Source organism: Myxine glutinosa, chromosome 2 (genome assembly GCF_964187855.1).
Source record: "Myxine glutinosa chromosome 2, kmMyxGlut1.1, whole genome shotgun sequence".
Lineage (NCBI taxonomy): Eukaryota > Metazoa > Chordata > Myxini > Myxiniformes > Myxinidae > Myxine > Myxine glutinosa.
In genome coordinates this window covers 124,566,327-124,586,808 of record NC_136262.1, presented here as the reverse complement: position 1 = coordinate 124,586,808, position 20,482 = coordinate 124,566,327, and positions in this window count along the sequence as shown.

Below are 20,482 nucleotides of genomic sequence, written 5' to 3'. Positions count from 1 at the left end.
TGGAATCACCCCAATGTCTCATCCACGTCGTGATGCGTCTCACAAATCCAACAGCAATTCTCATTTCCTGCACACAGAACAAAGAAACACAGGTGTGGAGTCATCATCACCACAGGTAAGTGGCTGCGTATGGTGCGACAGGTTCATCAATCCTAACTATTTCCTAAATGACTTTAACAACTTTACATTACCCGGGGTCTTTCCCTGCCAATCCATTGGCCCTCTTACACTATGGGTTCTAAAAACCAATTCCCATTGACCAAACTGTGGTGCTTTTCAATTTGGGGTCTCACTCCCCCGATTCATCTCCCGGTGGCCTCGCACAATTTCTGGGCCGCGACGTGTAGCTCTCCCAGCCGGTCTACCCACCTGCACACCTCCACCACTGCAGTTGCCTCCGAGCTTACCTGCTCCTTACCCTAACCTAACTACCTGGGGAAGGCCCTCTGGCGCTCTCCCCACTCGGTGCCCTCTCTGGCACTGGGCTACCCGGGTCCGTCCTCCGGATCCTCGGGCCCCACTGACACTAACGGCTCCCAGAGCCCACCTGCGGCCTCACCTGGCCGACATCCTCACAGTGGTGGAGTGCCCAACCAACTACACACACTAACAGGCCACACGCCCAGCCATTTCCACAACACTAATGCACCCATCCACAATACCATTTTGCAACCGCACCACAAATGCCAATATCCAACCACAATTTACCTATACCCTCTACCTAACACTTACACTACCCGCCCCGGGTACTCGTGAAAGGGGTCCACTCTTCCCCCATCCACACCTTCGCACCATGCACACCACTCCGTACCACTTACTCCAACTCTCTCCACACACCTGTACTTGCACACCTGTGCTCTCACTCTTGGTGCCACCTGCACCCTTCTCTCCCCAAGCGCATTCGCGCTGATCCACAACACTCACTACTCATCCACTGCTCCACACACCTGTCCAGCCCTCACACAGCATCATCTCATCTAACTACTCCCCTCTGAAACTTGCGCTTCCCAGTCGTCCCTTTAAACTATTGCGCTCCCACGTCATTATCATCCACACTTAACTACCTGCGTCCCCACTACAGGTATCAGTCACTAACTAATCTTAACGTTACCTAATGTCATCTTCGCTAGATCCCTACTAATATCCTAACCCACCCGGGCTAGTTTTCACTGCCATACACCCCATAATCTAGTGCTCCTTTGCCCCCATATGGGAAGGGTGGCAGGGATGCCACCCTTACCCACCGTCATACGGCGCGAGTGGGACCTTGTGGGACCACCTCGTATGCGAGTCGTTGCCCGCCTGCCGGACCCCGTGCGTCGCCCCTTGCGGGGTTAGCGCGGGGCCGAACCGGCCGGGCCCCCACAGTACATTACCCCCAAGGGGCTCTCGTGCCTCCCCGGTCCCTCCAACAACTACCCCTGTTGGTGTCGATGCATGGGTCACACCTCCGCAACCCGCTACCCATTCCATACCACCACAACCTTGCTCACCCACACCTCGCACCTCTCGTTCCATACCCTCCGGACCAGCCATACACCTCACTCTTGGCCTCTCACGAACATCCGGGTCTATCTCGACCCCCAAGCTTATTAAATCACCTGGCGCATCATACGCACGACCATATTGGTCACCACTTACACCGGGTCCTCTTTCTCTTCGCTTCTCCTCCATCACCTGCGAATCCCTCATCCGGTTAATGAGCACATCATCATGACCCGAACACAGACTTTGGACCAACTCTTTTATCTCCTCTTTTATCTCTTTCTTATCCTCTCTCCGTCGCTTCTTAATTTCGCTCACCCCTTCTTCCACTTCTTCTAATTTCTGCTTCACCTCTTTTATTCCCCGGTACGTCTCCTCAAGCTCGTCCTCCAAGGCTACCTTGACCGTTTCCATGTGCGTCCTCACCTGCCGGTCCTTCGTCTCCATTACCTCTATCACCTCGTCCAACCTCGTTGTCAGTCCCTCACGTACCATCTGACATTCCCTCTTCGTCGCTACCAAGTCATTTTTTAGGTCATTTTGTGTCGCTTTTAACCCTCCTATTACCGCTGTGTTCCTTTGAACCTGCTCCGTTAGTCCTTTTTGTCCCTCCGTCAGCTGTTCCACCTCCTGCGTCAGGTCCTCTATGCCTACTTGTAACTTTACAGTCCCCTTTCTCACCTCCTTCTCCATGTGCTCCTTACAGTGCCTCACCTCCTCGCGCACACCTCCGACCTCCTCACTCACACCTCTTCTGATCTCTTCTCCCATCACTTGCATCTCCTGCCCAGATGCCACCCTCATCTGCTCCATTTCCTCCCTGTGAGCATCCAGTTTGGTTTCTACCCCCATTCTGACCTCCTCTATCTGCTGCCCCATTTGTTTAACTTCCCTTTCCGCTTGGTCCCTCATGTCCCTCAATTTGCCTTCCATCCTGTTTTCTAACCCCTCTAACCCCTTTTGCATCCCTTCCATTTGATTCTCCTGGGCAGCCATTCTATTTTCCACCCCCATTAACCCATTCTTTACCTCTTTTATCCCATTGTCTAACCCCTCAAATTTCTTGTCTAATCCCTCACCGGTACCCCTCGCTTCATCCCTCATTACCCCCATTTGGTTTCCCATTACCCCCATTTGGCCCTCCAATCGCTCACCTTGAGCATCCATCCGCTTCCCCATTACCCCTAATTGCTCACTCTGAGCCCTCATTTCCTCCCTCATTTTCTCGCTATTCTGGGCCATAAGGGCCTTCATTTGTATGAAAAAAAGGTCCAAATCTACCAGCGGCGCTACTACGGTCGCGGGCGCGGTCGTCGTGGCTATGTTCGAGGCGCCATTTTGCGCGCCCGCAACCTCGTGCGCGACGACGCTATTTTGCGAATCTGCTACCCTCACTGCTTCGCTCTCCTCTTGTCCCTCATTTTGGTCCTGGATCGACCCTGCCTCCCTCTCCTCTACCGGAACCCAGCCGTCTTGGTCTGCCATAGCGCGACTTTCAAAATTCGGGTTTTTATTTTTTTTTGTATAACACAATTAAATTTCGCTGTTATAATTTTGAGCGCGTCAAACGCGCTCCGGATCGAATCCCACTTCCCGACACCAAATGTTACTCTAATAGTACAATTGGTGTTCCAAAATTTGGGCCTAACAAATTTAGTCCCAGGTCCGAATCCAACTCCTCGACACCAAATGTTACAGACGCGGTTTTGGATGTTAGTTTACCGAGCGGTTTGGTATGACCGCGTCTGCACAGTTTACCCGATTCCACTCGAACGTTGGCCAAATCGCGCGATGCTAAATCAATTAAGGAAAGGACACAACGGCTGGGTTAGATGACACGACACCAGGGGTACAGTTCTCAAGACCTCCGGAGGAGGTTATAATATTTGTATGCGGAACGTTTAGATTACAAGGACAAGAGGTACAGCATAGGAAGGTAGGCACTTAGACACACTTATCTTATTCCCGACAGACCACAGATAAACGGGACAAGACTGACTCACACAGGGATTGATGGCAAGGAAGGGCAGGTAGTCGATGGATAGCACAAGGTGCACCTTGGCTCAGGGACAGGATAGCGCGGTCCAAAAGATGCAGGGAGGTATCGTCGCGCTGGAGGTGGCGTCTGGTTCTCTTCAAGCTGGGGGCGCATCTGACGTCACGTCCGGTAAGTGGCTGCGTATATCCAGCGGGGAGTGACACGCCCTCGGCTCGTTAGCTCCGCCCCAGATGGAATCGGCCCGCCGCTTCTTATTGGGTGCGGGGGGTTACCGGGCTCCGCCCTTGACGAGGAGCTGACAGGGAGCCCCTATTTGGTAACCCCGTCGAGCACATGGGCAATGGCGGCTAACCAAGCCGGAGTGAGGACGCACACTCCCCGCGCGCTGTTGTTGTTGTTGTTGTTGTTGTTGTAGTTTCATGAGGAAGATGGGAGGAGGTATGGGGAGGTCCTAAACTCACTACTGGTGCCATACAATCACATTCTGGTGCAACGAAGAGTCAGAATTAATGGAAACGAGTCCTTAACTGACATAGACTAAGAATAACTAGCAAGATGTCCTATAGTTGTCTACGTGAGATGCGGTGAACCTGGGCACGACATTTAATGGGGGAAAAAGGGGAAGGCCGGTTCTACAGAGTGTTGTTTACAGACAATGGGACTAGGGAATGGGGGATTGGGGATAGTTGGGGAGTATTGGGGAAATAGGGGAATATTTACAAGCGGATATGGATGGAGGCCAAATCCCATATCCGCAACAATATTGTTCAAGGTGTCGCCTCAATGTGACGACTGCAATAGAACACTGCTAAATCATATTATATTGTTATATCATATATCGTCATCGATCATAACACATCATGGCATATTTTTGTTCCTCATTTTTTGTCCCTCGTCGCACCGCAGAGCGAAAGGGGGACTATGGTTTTCCCCTCCGTCCGTGTGTCCGTCCGTCCGTCCGTCCGTGCGTGTGTGCGTGTGTGCGGGCGTGCGTGTGTGCGTGCGTACGTGCGTACGTGCATGCGTAAGCGAAGGACCGCATTCAAATTTGGTGTGTGGGTGCAACCCACGTCAAAATCCAAGATGGCCGCCACCATGTATGTCTGATGCCATGTATGTCTGAACATTGTGAGCAGAATATCTTGAAAAATAAGCGAAGTACCAACTTCTAATCTGGTGTGTGGGTGTATCTACGCATAAGGAAGAACCCTATTGAAAATTGGGTCGCCACGTCAAAATCCAAGATGGCCACCACCATATATATGTCTGAACCTTGTGAGCAAAATATCTTGAAAAATAAACGAACTACTAACGTCTGATTTGGTGTGTGGGTGTATCTACGCATAAGGAAGACGCTGTTGAAAATTGGGTCGCCACGTCAAAATCCAAGATGGCCGCCACCATATATATGTCTGAACCTTGTGAGCAAAATATCTTGAAAAATAAACGAACTACTAACTTCTAATCTGGTGTGTGGGTGTATCGACGCATAAGGGAGAACGCTATTGAAAATTGGGTCGCCACTTCAAAATCCAAGATGGCGGCCTTGCGTCTTCCACTTTGTCAACTCGCATCACTTCACCGACGGGGGACCTAGGCATAACGCTTGACCTAGGCTTGACCTAGGCTAGACCTAGACCTTCCTTTTTCCCTTCTGTTCGTGGAACCTTCATCCTCAGTCAGAACAATCTCACTCTTCTTCGCATGTTTTCCAAGTTGTCAGTACACCACCACCTCAGATCATCCTCCATCCTCACCCATTTCCTTTTCTATCCCCATTAACCCCACTCACGTTCACTGCATTTATGCTTACAGGTTCCATCGTTTCCTTGCCTCTCCTCTCTCTTCCTCCTGGCCATTAATTCCCTTCCTTGAATGCTCTCCATGTTGTTTTACTGCCCCTCCATGTTGTTCTTGCAGTGGTCCCCTACTGTAAGAGTTTTTAAGGTCTGTCTCCTTATTCTTCCATAACCCTCGATATTTGTGTACCAAAGGAAACATCTGTGGTTTGAAAGTTTGTTTGTGAGATTCAGAATCCGCGGGTTGGAGTGAAATATGTGTCCATTACGTTCCAACAACCACCAAAATACAAATCAAGTTGAGTCTCTACGTCACGTCGCTGCCGACTCAAAGAAAATGTTTGGCCCCTAATTGCAGCGAGCGCCTGAACCAGCCAGGTTTTTGCCCAGAGCGGAACGCGACCAAAGGCACACCATGTTGGAGGACGGCCAAAGCAAACGGCATAGAGCTTTGCATATGGACATTACTGGAGCAGGCTGGCAAAGCAGCGTGCCGAGAGATGGATGAGTGGGCAAGAAATGTAATGCATGCCAAGTGAACCCTGAGGACCGAGTGCGCAAGTTCGTCTGATGGCTACAATGAGTCGGAAAGTTGAGTGCAATGCTGGTTTATACTCATCAACCTACTGGAAACCGGCACGTCATCGATAACAAAATCTCCAAACATAATTTCCTTCTGAAAAAAAAAGTTTTTGAATCCGCAGTAGAGACAGAAGTTGTCTCCAACAGGATGGCACAGAGGTAGCAGACTTTGAGACGTTTAAGTCCGGGTTAAATTCGCCACCCGAAGATAAACTGTCCAATTAGTGCTTCACAGGTGATGCCATTATTGTGCTTGGCTGGATGACATTTATCAACAATTCAATGGATGAAAAATTTGCTCCAGCCCCTACCTGAGATGGACTTTAAGCCAGGTGTCCCCGTCTACTACCACTGGTTGGTGGACGTCAAAGATCCCACTCTGTCTTCCACGAAGAGTAGGCGCAAGTTATCTCTGGCACCCTGATTTTTTTTTTTTACAAATTCCTGATAAAATCTGTTTGAGTTGAACGTCAGATCCTGCCAACCGGTTCATATTCCCTGAATATGCGAGGTAGTCGTTTTTGCGTGCAATTTTCCCCTTCCCTGGTACTTTTCATCCTCGCTGCTGAATGTAATCCCATCACTGCTGCCAGGGGTAGAAGAACCACCTTTAGAGGCCATTTTCCCCCGCAGAGCAGGGGTTGGCCTTTTTCAGGCACCTTGGTCCCCTTTTTGAGTTGGCCTTTTTCTGGCACCGTGGTCCCCTTTTTGAGTTGACCTTTTTCGGGAACCTTCGTCCCCTTTTTGAGTTGGCCTTTTTCGCGCACCTTGGTCCCCTTTTTGAATTGACCTTTTTTGGGCACCGTGGTCCCCTTTTTGAAGCAATGTTTTATGGCCGGGTGCCTTTCCTGCCACCAACCCTGTTGGTCGCCTTTTTCGGGCACCGTGGTCCCCTTTTAGAGTTGGCCTTTTTCGCGCACCTTGGTCCCCTTTTTGAATTGGTCTTTTTCAGGCACCTTGGTTCCCTTTTTGAGTTGACCTTTTTCGCACACCTTGGTCCCCTTTTTGAGTTGGCCTTTTTCGGGCACCTTGGTCCCCTTTTTGAGTTGGCCTTTTTCGCGCACCTTTGTCCCCGTTTTGAGTTGGCCTTTTTCAGGCACATTGGTCCCCTTTTTGAGTTGACCTTTTTTGGGCACCGTGGTCCCCTTTTTGAAACAATGTTTTATGGCCGGATGCCCTTCCTGCCACCAACCCTGTTGGTCGCATTTTTTGGGTACCTTGGTCCCCTTTTTGAGTTTGCCTTTTTCAGGCACAGTGGCCCCCTTTTTGAAGCAATGTTTTACGGCCGGATGCCCTTCCTGCCGCCACCCGTTAATTCAGCGATCGACCGGGATTCGGACCCAGGATTCTAGGATCCCAAGCCGGCACCCTAACTGCTAAGCCAACAACAGGCTTTTGCCAGGGGTAGATACAACGATAATGATTCATCGAACACTGCTAAATACCTTTCGCTCGCACCTTGCCGTAACTAAATGTCTGCGACTCAGTGGGAATATACTGATCAGATTCTTTCAACCCATTGCGTCCCATCCCATGATGGTTTGAAACAGCTTCAGTGGCTTAATGAAGCTCCACCCAGACATCTTTGCTCTATATAGTCGGTGGCAGACTCGTCCGCAGCCACGGACTTGATTTCAAAAGCTTTGCTATTCCTAGAGAGGTTTCTAAAGAAAGATGCCTTTCACTTACCCGGCAGTGAATTTGGATCTTTAGGCGAGCAAAATTTGAGGTACCTACCTTTGTATCCCCTGAAACAGTCGGCGTTAACATCTCCTTTACAGGTGTCGCAGGCTTCTAACTCGAAGAGCATCTGGAGAGCAGCTTGCCATATTTGAAACCGACTACAACTAGGAACACAAGTGCATTGACCCGGAGTCTGAGAGTTTACATCGACGTCAAATCCAACTCAGTAGGCCCACTCGAACAGCCTTATACACAGGTTTTCGTATCACTTCCTGGCTTTTCACCTGCCGACAATGAGCACGTGTGCAACCTCACTGGCTTCCGTGCAAAATTCATGTCCAGCATATCGCTCGATGGTTTGGGATGGCGTGCAACATTTACTGCACGTTAATAGCTTGATAACCTCGTGTTGTTTAATTAGACTCCCTTTAATTAACCCTGAAAGCTTTTCCCCTCTCATTACAAACCGCTTTCGAGCTTCCAGAACAGCAGTCAATAGAGCTCTGCTTTCACTTGAGGACTTAATTCTCAGTTCATATGATGGGGAGCTGTTCCTTTTTGTGTGCAGGCTTTATGGCGAAAGCAATTGCTAATTACATTGCGGTAATTGCATTCGCTTAATGGCCGCATTCTGTTTTAAGACACCATAATCTTAAGATACCCTCCCGTGGAGAGGAGGGACAGCAGAAGACAGAAAGTGCTGCAGCCCTGTACGTTTGGCAATTAGTTGAAAATTCGCATTTGGATTTTTTTCCCTTCTTCCAGAAATCCCGCTGTTCGAGGCGGGAATTTGATCCGGGCCAAGTGTTTTCCTGCAGAGATAGTGAAGCTGTCTCTCTCTCCCTTCCCCTCTCTCTCTCCCTCTCCCTCTCCCCCCTCTCTCTCCCTTCCTCTCTCTCACTCTCTCTTCCCCTCTCTCTCTCTCTCTCTCTCTCTCTCTCCCTCCCCCCTCTCTGTCTCCCTTCCCCTCTCTCTCTCCCTTCCCCTCTCTCTTTCCTCCCCCCTCTTTCTCCCTTCCCCTCTCTCTCTCTCCCTTCCCCTCTCCCTCTCTCCCTTCCCCTCTCTCTCTCTCCCTTCCCCTCTCTCTCTCCCTTCCCCTCTCTCTCTCTCCCTTCCCCTCTCTTTCTCTCTCCCTTACCCTCTCTCTCTCTCTCTCTCCCTTCCCCTCTCTCTCTCCCTTCCCCTCTCTCTCTATCTCCCTTACCCTCTCTCTCTCTCTCTCTCTCTCTCTCCCTTCCCCTCTCTCTCTCTTTGCCTCTCTGTCTCTCTTTGCCTCTCTTTGCCTCTCTTTCTCTCTCTCTCTACCTCTCCACCCCCTCCCCTACCACGTTGTTATCCCACAAGCTTGTGCTGGGTAGTTACCAGGCGATCTGCCAACTACACCCACTCGAGCCAAACCTTGGGGCAGTCTGCCTTAGGAAAATAACCATCTTGCCAAGTTTTCATGCACTTCTCTGCCAGGCATCGCTTTAAATCTCCCTCCCTCCCTCCCCCCCTCCCCCCTCTCCCCTCTCTCCCCCCCCCTCTCTCTCTCTCTCTCTCTCTCTCTCTCTCTCTTCTGTACAGCTTATATTGAGAATCTCCGGCAGCAATCTTATGACTGTAAACATGAAGCCATCATGATCCATCCGCAATGACGTCCCTTTTACTTTTTGGTATTTTCAGCTTCTCTGTCATTGCACCCCCATGGTAATAGGGCAGGCTCAAAGAGCTATAACAATTAAAGCTATACTGTACCAGAATGCACCTACATATCTCTATAAAATGTTAAGCACCCTTCTTCTGGTTTAATTCAATCTGTTTGAAGATGGAGCCTCACACATTCACTCAAATTATTCTTTAAACTCTCCTGCATGCCAAATCTCCATGAGCACCAGAGTCTTTAAACAAGGAGGGGTAGTCGTTTATTCATTAATTATTTTCAGCCAGCTGTTATCTAACTATTAATCGCTCATGTATTAGCGAATACTTGGACATCTTTCTTTTTTTTCTTTCTTTCTTTCCTTCTTTCTTAATAAATGCACGCAGAGTTAATTTGGCCTCTTAAAACTTTTGAGTCATACTGAAGCAGCAAATTTTCCTACAAAGTGATAATGGAGTCATATACCTCTCGCATTGTGCAGGGAAGTCTGGGATTATACTAGAGTACGGAAGATTGTGTATATTACATTACTCATTGTGGCGATGTACGAGTAGGTGTTCTTCTTATGTTTATTTTTCTGCCAATTGTGCATGATTTAACATTGGAGGTAGGGTGAAAATTTCAATAATCAGGTTTTGTTACCTGAGTTGTGGTTCCCAAACATTTGAAAATTTATGAAGCTATAGTATAAGAATAAACAAGAAGAAAAAAACAAAATGTCATAGCCCCCACTGTGGTTTCAATAATTTTGCTGTACGGAGTTAAATGCTGTCAGTCGGCCATCTTTGGTCGGATGACAAAACAAAATCTTCTGCGTATGTATACTCTCATGTATCGTATTTGTGCCAAGTTTGAAGAAAATCGGTCCATGCATGTCCGATAAATGGATGGGGACACGTTTAAGTAACAAAATGGCCGCCAGTCGGCCATATTGGATCTGATCTCGAAAAAAAATGATGCGCATATGTAAGGCATCATTCATTATCTGTGTGTCAAGATTGAACAACATCGGTAAATACATTTCTGAGAAAGGGTTGTGGGCGTGTTCAATATCGTTTTTTTAAACAACTAAAATGGCCGCCAGTCGGCCATTTTTCATCGCATCGCGAAACAAAATGATGTGCATATGTATACAGTCATGTATTGTCTTTTTCCAAGTATGAACAAAATCGGTCCATACATCTCCGAGATATGGTTGCGGACGCACGGACAGATGAGACCAAATCCAACTAAGTCCAACGGGGGCAAATAATGCTAACTAGTATATTCTAAAGCCAGTATCGAACATTCTGTGTAATATTATATCCTAACAGGGACCCGTGCAACATCAAATGTGACTTAAAGTCCTCAACTCTCCCCTCTCCCCTCCCTCCTCTCACAAACCCCAAATCAGCAACCCTCTCTCCCAACACCAAGTCCTCAAACTACGCCTTCCATCTCTAAGGCTTCAATCTACTCTCCACTCCAAGACCTCAAACCTCCTCCCACACCTTATCTCCAACCTCTTGATGGTGGACTGTGTGTGCCCTGCAGAAACCTGGGGGGAGGAGGAGGGACAGGGCACAACATGAAAAGAGCAGAGCGTGCAAGACCAGAAAGGAAGCGGTAGTAGATAGAGAGACCACTGAGCTGTCTGTGATGACAAAGTGATAGACGGATAGAATCAGGTTCATCGCAGAACATTCAAATAATCCTGAAGGCCTTGATTTTCACGGCATCAAGCTGAGCAAGATGTGAGGCAGGAGGGCCAGCCCAGAGAGGAGAGCACTACTCCATAAAGCTGAGGATGAAGGCCTTGCCGATGGATGGGAGTTCAGGTGCCAAGAAAGGACTTTGTACGGTGGAGGATGCCCAGTCAGAAGCTGTCTTTGGAGGCCAACTTGAAATTTGATTTGTCCAAGGAAGATCATGGCTGACAGTGAGACCCAGGAATTTGAGTGACTCAACTTCCTCAAATGGATTGTTAAGAAAGTATATTGGGGATGGGGGAGGGGGGAGAGGAGGGGAGGGTTGTCAGATGGTCCTTTCAGAGAGAGATAGTGAGAGTGTGAGATTTGTCAGCATTGAAAGATATTCCAAGTGTTTGAACAGCTTGTGATTTTTTTCAAGGTCTGAAGAAACGGAAGAGGTTGTAGCCTGCCTATCTGAAGGATGGTGAAAGTCACTGCAGAGGGTGGAGTCATCAGCAAACAGATAAAGAGGATTTCTAGAGTCATAGAGATCATTTATGAAGATTAGGAATAGGATTGGGCCCAGAATACTGCTTTGGGGGTACTCCAGCCTTGACAGGGAGAGGAGAAGAAAGGATTCCATTCAGAACCACACGTTGGCTCTGAGAGTAGAGGAAGTCAGTAAGCCATGTGTGGAGTTGGCCTTAGATGCCATAAGCAGACAGTTTAGAGAGCCAGGTGGAATGCTGGACTATCAATAGCATGAGATATGTCCAGAGAGACGACCCTGAACGCATGTCTGACATTGAGGTCCCCCATCCATTGTTGGGAGAGTAGAAGCAGCAGGTCCAAGGTGGAGTGACCTGGTCTGAAACCAAATTGATGATCTTGAGATGAGGTTGTTCGTTGCACACTCGCCGCTCAGCGGTCTAGCATGGGATTGAATTTCAGTCCAGGTATAAACTGTCATCCTGGTGTTCCGCAGCAGGGTGGATCAATGTGTGTGCCGTCTCTCGGATGTACGACAAACAGATATCCCCGAGATGCCAGCATTAGTTGGTGGATGTTAAAGATCCCATGGTGTCCTTCGCAAAGAGTAGGCAAGCTACCTACGGCACCCTGAACATCTTCCAAATTCATACCCTGACTTCCTGCATCTCGCAATGGCAACCTGACCATGACTGTGCTCCCTAGCCAATGAAACTGCCTTGGCAGCTCTACTTGCCTGAAGGCGTGAGAGGGAAATCAAAGAGAGAGTAAACATTGTTTTTAAATTTGATTTTTAAAGATACCGTCTGCATGTACAAGCCCCAGATATGACCTTCCCATCGGTAATCAGAAACACCCAAACCAGATACGGTGTCTTCCTCAGGGATTTCTACCTGATACATGCAGCTCCCACATAAACATATCTGGCACTAGAATAGTGTATTTCCACGTCGTGAAGATGTCCTTTGTCGAAGAGTTGTTTACTGTTACTTGGCAATGACGCACAGCATCGTCTTTCCAAATTGCAGACGTCTATTGGATAAATACCTAAGCCTGCCATGTTAACAGGAGGTACTCCCACAAGGATCAAAGTCCATTGATTGGTAGCGATCCGTCGGGGGATTGTGTAGCACAAGCTCTTTCACTCGGGCCTTGCACCTGTCCACATAGTCTGCAGTTTGCAATACGGGCAGCCGCCCATTCGGCGGGCTGAGAAAGTTCTCCATCTCTGTCGTTATGCGGAGGCACAGCACTTTCTCTTCGGTACTTTTCCAAGTATTTTCAGCTTCCTTAGGAAGTTGTGAGCCGTTTTAAGTTACAATCCTTATCTCGCCCACACAGTATACTTTAGGATGCCCCGTTGTTCCTCGGGGTTACTGAGCATGCGCACCGAGCATTCTGGGAGGATTTTTATTATTTTTTTGTATACAAGATCGAGGCTCATGTAAGAGCTAACATTAATGACAAAAAACAAACGGACACATAAGATAAAACATCACCCACAGGGTGAACCGTATCTTGCCAAAGTGACCTTGACCTTCATAATTTTGTGTGCTAAAGGGTATCTCTAAAAGACTCTGATATGCGAACTTACAAGAGTTTCCAAAGGGAACTGTGCTCTACAGAGTGACCTAAACAATGCGAACTAAAGCAATACAATATACATGAAAAGTGCAGGTTTTTCGTCATAACGCCGTCAAATGACGTCACATTGTCAAACTAGTTATATGTTTGGAAAGCACTCAACAAGGGCTTCAATTTGAGGTACTACTCGATATGGTAACTGAAACTTGAAAATTTTACCTTTTGGTCAAAATTGAATGACCTTCAAAATGACCTTGAAGGTCAAGGCCGATCGACACCAAAAACTAATCAACTGAGCGCCATACCACACCCTATATACCCACCAAGTTTGGAGATCATAAGATCAAAGTTACTCAAAAAATAAGGGTTTCGTAATTTGACCTTGGGGTCAATAATTTTCGACCTCCAGCGCTAACCATGAAGGTCAAGGCCGATCGCCACCAAAAACTAATCAGCTGAGCGCCGGACCATATACTAGATTCCCATGAAGTTTGGAGACGATCCGATCAAAGTTACTCAAAAAATTAGTGTTTCGTCGACCTCCATGATTGACCACAAAGTGACCTTGACCTTTGACCTTGACCTTCAAAATTTTGTGTGCTGAAGGGTATCTCTATAGGACTCTGATATGCGAAGTTACAGGAGTTTCCAATGACTCGATATGGTAACTGAAACTTGAAAATTTTACCTTTTGGTCAAAATTGAATGACCTTCAAAATGACCTTGAAGGTCAAGGCCGATCGACACCAAAAACTAATCAACTGAGCGCCATACCACACCCTATATACCCACCAAGTTTGGAGATCATAAGATCAAAGTTACTCAAAAAATAAGGGTTTCGTAATTTGACCTTGGGGTCAATAATTTTCGACCTCCAGCGCTAACCATGAAGGTCAAGGCCGATCGCCACCAAAAACTAATCAGCTGAGCGCCGGACCATATACTAGATTCCCATGAAGTTTGGAGACGATCCGATCAAAGTTACTCAAAAAATAAGGGTTTCGTCGACCTCCATGATTGACCACAAAGTGACCTTGACCTTTGACCTTGACCTTCAAAATTTTGTGTGCTGAAGGGTATCTCTATAGGACTCTGATATGCGAAGTTACAGGAGTTTCCAATAATAACTGTGGTCTACAGAGTGATCTAAACGTGAAAAAAAATGATTAACCACAAACAAAAAAACAAAAAAACAAAAAAACAAACAAAAAAACAAACATACAAGCTGACTAATACATCTTGCAAAAACTTCGTTTTGGCAAGATAACAAAACACATAAAGGTGTTTGTTCGTACACATAATACAAAACACATAAACACATAAAGGACACATAAAGGGAGCGGGAGAAAAGATGGGGAGAGAGGGGGAAGCACAGAAGTACAACATTTGAGAGCAGGGACATCGGGAGATCTGTGGGAGGGAGAGGGCTTGGGGGGGGGGGGGGGGGGGGGAGGCGTGGGAAGTGTTGAGGTAAAAAAAACACCGACCCATTACATCATTTTGGATGTCCGATTTTGGACGGTTGTACCCATTACATCATTTTGGATGTAGGATTACATCATTTTGAAAGGCCCCGTATTGTCCGAAGGCGCTCCTTATGGCTCTGATTGAAAATTTTGTTTAGGACGACATCATGGCTTAAGTCATACCATCATCATCATGCTATGCTCATTACCTTCACTTTGCCACCACCCCCTCCCACCACATTACTACAGTCTCCGAACCTCCATCATTTTCATAACTCTCCCTTGTGCATATGTAATAAATAGATGGCTTCTCGATATAACTGAAATATATCTCCGCCGCTGCAGGCTTAAGACTTAATGACACGTTTTGCAAATTAATTTAGGGCATTTGTCATATTAGTGAGTTCAATAACAATGAAAAATTAACAATATGGAACATTGAATTTATATTATCATCCATATTTTGAATTGAGGAAATGTCATTCTTAAATAATCCTTGAACAATATAATTATATGATGTATAGATACAATGTAAAACAATTTGACCACACATCGCCCTCCGTAACCCCACAGGATCCTACGTAATCCCACAGTGCCATATCTAACCACACAGCACCCTATGTAACCTCACAGCTCTATATGTAACCACACAGCCCCCTACTTAAAACCGTAGCATCGTAGATAACTCCATAGTATCCTAGATAATGCCACCGCGTCTTAGATAACCTCACAGTGCCGTATATAAGTCCACAGCACCTTGTGTAACCTCACAACGTCAAATGTAAACCCTACATAACCCCACAGCATCCTAGATAACTCCACAGCCCCCTACATAACCCCACAGTCACAGCACGTTATGTAACCCGACAGTGAGCCCTAAATAACTCCATAGCACCGGAGGTAACTCTATTACCGAATTATCCCCACATCCCTTTACAGAACCACGTGCTTTACGTGACCCCTAGCCTCCTCCACTACCCCACATAATTCCGCAGGGTCCGACATAACCCCAGTCCCCATAGCACCCTATGTAACCTTGCATAAGTCCACAGCATCCTAGATAACCCCATAGTGTCAATGAATAATGCCACTTCACCTCACATAACCCCGCAGCACAATACGTAACTCCACAGCATCGAAGGTAACCCCGTCGTGGCGTACGTAATCCTAAAGCACCATACTTAACTCCAGAGCACCCGATGTAATATCACCCCAAATAAACCCATAGCGTCCTAGATAACCACGTAGTGCCCTATACATAATCCCATAGTGCCCTGTGTATGCCCACAATACCTTACGTAACTCCTCAGCCCTCTACGTAACCCCTCAGCCCTCTACGTAACCCCTCAGCCCTCTACGTAACCTCGCAGCGTTGGTGTTCGATTTACATGTTCAACGTAAGTTACACTTTAACACTGTAAGGAAAAGCAGATGTTCGACATGGGGAATTGTTTCCACGACGCTTCCAATAGAACCGGACAGTTCATCAGGAAACTTCTCACTCGTGTGGGTAACACAGTCTTCCAGAGTGGTTTTCAAATAGGCAGCACGGTCACCACCCTAAAACCACTCACCAAGTTACCTATGCACCGCTGAACTCTGCTCCTTATAAGTTACCCGTGCACCGTTGAACTCTGCTCCTCCTAAGTTACCCGTGCACCGCTGAACGCTGCTCCTTCTAAGTTACCCGTGCACCGCTGAACTCTGCTCCTTCTAAGTTACCCGTGCACCGCTGAACTCTGCTCCTTCTAAGTTACCCGTGCACCGCTGAACTCTGTTCCTTCTAAGTTACCCATGCACCGCTGAACTCTGCTCCTTCTAAGTTACCGGTGCACCGTTGAACTCTGCTCCTTCTAAGTTACCCGTGCACCGCTGAACTCTGCTCCTTCTAAGTTACCAGTGCACCGCTGAACTCTGCTCCTTCTAAGTTACCCGTGCACTGCTGAACTCTGCTCCTTCTAAGTTACCCGTGCACCGCTGAACTCTGCTCCTTCTAAGTTACCCGTGCACCTCTGAACTCTGCTCCTTCTAAGTTACCCGTGCACCGCTGAACTCTGCGACTTCTAAGTTACCCATGCACCGCTAAACTCTGCTCCTTCTAAGTTACCCATGCACCGCTAAACTCTGCTCCTTCTAAGTTACCTGTGCACCGCTAAACTCTGCTCCTTCTAAGTTACCCGTGCACCGCTGAACTCTGCTGCTCCTTCTAAGTTATCCGTGCACCACTGAACTCTGCTCCTTCTAAGTTACCCGTGCACTGCTGAACTCTGCTTCTTCTAAGTTATCCATGCACCGCTGAACTCTGCTTCTTCTAAGTTATCCATGCACCGCTGAACTCTGCTCCTTCTAAGTTACCCGTGCACCGCTGAACTATGCTCCTTCGAAGTTACCAGTGCACCGCTGAACTCTGCTCCTTCTAAGTACCTGTGCACCGCTGAAATCTGCTCCTTCTAAGTTACCCATGCACCGCTTAACTCTGCTCCTTCTAAGTTACCCGTGCACCGCTGAACTATGCTCCTTCTAAGTTACCCGTGCACCGCTGAAATCTGCTTCTTCTAAGTACCCGCGCACCACTGAACTCTGCTCCTTCTTAGTTACTTAGCCATGCACCGCTGAACTCTGCTCTAAGTTACCCGTACACCGCTGAATTCTGCTCCTTCTAAGTTACCCGTGCACCGCTGAACTCTGCTCCTTCTAAGTTACCCATGCACCGCTGAACTCTGCTCCTTCTAAGTTACCCGTGCACTGCTGAACTCTGCTCCTTCTAAGTTACCCATGCACCGCTGAACTCTGCTCCTTCTAAGTTACCCATGCACCACTGAACTCTGCTCCTTCTAAGTTACCCATGCACCGCTGAACTCTGCTCCTTCTAAGTTACCCGTGCACCGCTGAACTCTGCTCCTTCTAAGTTACTTAGCCGTGCACCGCTGAACTCTGCTCTAAGTTACCCTTGCACCGCTGAACTCTGCTCCTTCTAAGTTACCCGTGCACCGCTGAACTCTGCTCCTTCTAAGTTACCCATGCATCGCTGAACTCTGCTCCTTCTAAGTTATCCATGCACCGCTGAACTCTGCTCCTTCTAAGTTACCCGTGCACCGCTGAACTATGCTCCTTCGAAGTTACAAGTGCACCGCTGAACTCTGCTCCTTCTAAGTACCCGTGCACCGCTGAAATCTGCTCCTTCTAAGTTACCCATGCATCGCTGAACTCTGCTCCTTCTAAGTTATCCATGCACCGCTGAACTCTGCTTCTTCTAAGTTATCCATGCACCGCTGAACTCTGCTCCTTCTAAGTTACCCGTGCACCGCTGAACTATGCTCCTTCGAAGTTACAAGTGCACCGCTGAACTCTGCTCCTTCTAAGTACCCGCGCACCACTGAACTCTGCTCCTTCTTAGTTACTTAGCCGTGCACCGCTGAATTCTGCTCCTAAGTTACCCGTGCACCGCTGAACTCTGCTTCTTCTAAGTACCCGCGCACCACTGAACTCTGCTCCTTCTTAGTTACTTAGCCGTGCACCGCTGAACTCTGCTCTAAGTTACCCGTGCACCGCTGAATTCTGCTCCTAAGTTACCCATGCACCGCTGAACTCTGCTCCTTCTAAGTTACCCGTGCACCGCTGAACTCTGCTCCTTCTAAGTTACCCATGCACCGCTGAACTCTGCTCCTTCTAAGTTACCCATGCACCGCTGAACTCTGCTTCTTCTAAGTACCCGCGCACCACTGAACTCTGCTCCTTCTTAGTTACTTAGCCGTGCACCGCTGAACTCTGCTCTAAGTTACCCGTGCACCGCTGAACTCTGCTCCTTCTAAGTTACCCATGCACCGCTGAACTCTGCTCCTTCTAAGTTACCCGTGCACCGCTGAACTCTGCTCCTTCTAAGTTACCCGTGCACCGCTGAACTCTGCTCCTTCTAAGTTACCCGTGCACCTTCTAACCTGTGGATCATTGCCGCAACCCTGGGCACTCACATCACCAGCGGTCTTGGTTCAGCTGCGCATCGGTGCAAAGCGTTTAAATGCAGCGCGTTGGCTCGGACTCGGAGGGATGGTGGGTGGCATGGTCCCCATGCAATAAGTAATCAGACCCAGGGTAATGTGCATATATACGACGACCCTATAAGTGTGCAATGTAGGGTAGACAGCGGAGCCGTGCAATCCGTGACGTGATTGGACGAGCAAGCGATGCAGAATGGAGGAGCCATCATTAGGGATTGGAGATGAGGTTCAAAATCCTGCACTGACTACTGCTGGGAAGGCAATGGCAAACCACCCAGCATAACCTGTTCCAACAAAATGCTTCGGCGGCATCGCGCTCTGTATAGAGTCTCGTAGATCTCGCCCATACTCCATATGCATACGCACGTGTACGTAAACATTCTGCTGCTGTTAATAGACCAATAAAGTTCGAGCATCGTTGACTAGAATAACGAGGAAATTAAACGGGTAGAGAATTTGGCACAGAAAGCGCATTTATAATCACAATTTTTTTTAAAAATAATATTTTGTTTCAGTATAAAACGTTCGCGCTGTTTATTACAAGGATGTTCACGTGGTGGTGTTTTGGCGGGAATTTGAGACGTTAAGCAAGAAGCCACGTGGATGTCGCGGAGATGTAAACTTCGAGCTTCCATTTGTGAATACTAGGGCATGCCCGTACTATATATATATCTAAAATTATATCCCCCCCCTCTATTTACATGAAATGGTTTGGTTCATGAAATGTTTTGGTCCATTCGCAACGCCAAAGCGAACGGCGAACGCTTTACATGAAATGGTTTGGTTCATGAAATGTTTTGGTCCATTCGCAACGCCAAAGCGAACGGCGAACGGCTTGCGAGTACAGTGACAACCCCCCCCCCCCCCCCCTCTATTTACATGAAATGGTTTTTATTAGTTTTAAAACATAGTTTAACGCCAACATAGCGGCAACATAGTTTGCAAACGTGAAATAAATGAATACGCTCTCAAATGTGCCATCCGAGGCAGAGTGTGTTCGCCACGTTCGGCACACGCGATAGCTCGCTGCTCTCTGATTGGTTGAATCGTTTTTTGGACATAGCTCGGTAAGTAATTGTCCGATTAATATGAAACCTTGAAAAGGCACATCCTCGGGTCCCCAGCAATATACCTGGCAAGTTTAAAGTATATCGGACCCGTGGTTGTCGAGAAACAGCGGTCACAGACAAACGTACAAACAAACACACAGAGATTAGTGGAATTATAGATAGACTAGGGCATGCCCGTACTATATATAAGCTAGGACGTGCCCGTACGTGGGTGCCCGTTCCTTGCCAAAAAAAAAAAAAAAAAAAAATTTGTGTAGGGGTGTGTGTGTGTAAACATCCTAGGGCGTGCCCTTACGTGGGTGCAAAAAAACATGCGTGCAAACAACAACAACAAAAAAAAACTTTGAAACCACGTGGCAGTAACGACCACAGAACCCCCCCCCCCCCTCTATTTACATGAATGGTTTGGTCCATTCGCAACGACCACAGAACCCCCCCCCCCCTCTATTTACATGCAATGGTTTGGTCCATTCGCAACGCCAAAGCGAACGGCGAACGGCTAAATCGCCATAGCTCGGTAAGTACTTGTCCGATTAATTTCAAACCTTGAAAAGGCACATCCTCGGGTCCCCAGCAATATACCTGGCAAGTTTCAAGTATATCGGACCGGTAGTTGTCGAGAAACAGCGGTCACAGACAAACAAACAAACGTACAAACGTACAGACAGAGATTACTGGAATTATAGATAGATAAGAGAATCGGACCTCGGGGTGAGAATCTCGATTGTCCCGGAAACATGATCTCTGCACGGCGTCGTGACGGAGCGACTAAGCCGGGAACACGCTGTACCTGCGCATCCATTATTTATCTACGGTGGATGAAAAGTGTTACGATTGAGGTAAATTAAATATATATACACATCTTTTTTTTTCTTTTTCTTTAACTTGCATGAAAGCTTGTTCGGGTTGATCAATAAATGTGTGTCCTCTGACGTGACCGTTCGAGCAAAAGAGCAAGATGGAGGACGAATGGGTGTGTGGATAATCGTTACCTGCGTTACCTGCGTTACCGCAT